Source organism: Palaemon carinicauda, chromosome 21 (assembly GCF_036898095.1).
Source record: "Palaemon carinicauda isolate YSFRI2023 chromosome 21, ASM3689809v2, whole genome shotgun sequence".
Taxonomy (NCBI): domain Eukaryota; kingdom Metazoa; phylum Arthropoda; class Malacostraca; order Decapoda; family Palaemonidae; genus Palaemon; species Palaemon carinicauda.
The window spans coordinates 95050020-95051478 of record NC_090745.1 but is presented as its reverse complement, the minus strand read 5'-3'; the positions used below and the strand labels follow the sequence as shown (position 1 = coordinate 95051478).

Here is a 1459-nt window from a genome sequence, read left to right as displayed (position 1 = left end):
GTTTCCCAGTGCACATGCGATTATATTTCATGCAGAGGCAGCAATATTTCAACCTTGTGCTTTAGCCTCCGGATGTAACTGTGGCAGCGGATGCGTTCAGTTGTTGTCTATTAACGTCCGGGTAATCCTGCGAATCCGCATGGAACGACACCGGCCACAACAGAGCATCGGAAAGGCATTCTGTCTGTATGACACTGTATCTGTATTTTATTGCTATCAGTTAGCCCCCAAATTCTCTTTTTGGCAGCGGCGCCTTACTTCACTGAATTGATCCTGGCAAACGGCCAGCTCCCATCGATTTACTTCCTTCCAAACTAACTGGAGGGACACGTACACGCACAAGAGAGAGAGAGAGAGAGAGAGAGAGAGAGAGAGAGAGAGAGAGAGAGAGAGAGAGAGAGAGAGATCCAAAAACATGGCTACATGCGCATGCAGGAACGTTAAGCAGGGGAACTTCCTCCCTGTAAAAGAGAATCATTATTTAAGGTGATTTATTAGCTTTGGGTCGCCGTGGGTTACTCGGTGTGCTACAGCAACCTTACATTGGTGAATTTAATTGGCCAACTCTTCTTCATGTTGTTTTTAATCGGTATATGATACACATTTTGCTGAACATCTCCCATTTTAATCTCGTTATGCATACAGTATGTACGTTTATGTATGTGTGCATATACGTAATATGTACTGTGTATGGGCATATAATTGTAGGTGAAAGGTGAATGTAATTTCCTGAGATGGTTCGTTCATATGGAAAGAATGAAATGAGTATAATTCCGAATTTCCAGGAAGGAGGAAGTAAGGATGACAGAGAGAGAGAGAGAGAGAGAGAGAGAGAGAGAGAGAGAGAGAGAGAGAGATGATTGCTTAATATTGTATACAGTAATCGCCAGAATATGTTTAATATAAAAGGCTAATGATGCAGTATTTCGGGGCCTTGACGCACTGCTGATGAGGAAACTGTCAAGGTACATAAAGAAACCAATATTTTGGCACTTGAAGTATAAAAGTCTCAGTAACCGGTATGTTGTAATTCTTCTAGCCACATACCTTGATGAGGGAAATGGCATTATATTGAGTCTGTACATACACATACAATTATATGAAGACACACACACACACATACACACATATATATATATATATATATATATATAATATATATATATATATGTGTGTGTGTGTGTGTGTATGTATTTTTATTTTTATGTGAAATACTGAGATAGCTGGTAAAACTTTAATTTGTTCTCAAGTTTCATGATACTTTTGCTAATGGTGAATTGTAATTATGAATAAAATCTTTAAACTGAATGCATCCGGCGTTCACCAGCCCTCCTCTTTTCCCCTCTTAGCTCTTGCCATTATTTGCCATGCCGTGAACGTTTTTTTTTTCTTTTATTCACTCTTTATCAGGTTTCTGAATTATTGTCCTTTCTCCTTTTGCCCTGAAATTGTCGAAAGC

The 1459-nt window shown here is 39.3% G+C and overlaps 1 pseudogene; it reads right to left on the bottom strand.

The window, feature by feature from the left end:
* Positions 1-440: 440 nt before the first annotated feature.
* LOC137615039 (homeobox protein abdominal-A homolog) overlaps positions 441-1459 on the bottom strand; it is a 110584-nt pseudogene continuing 109565 nt past the window's right edge.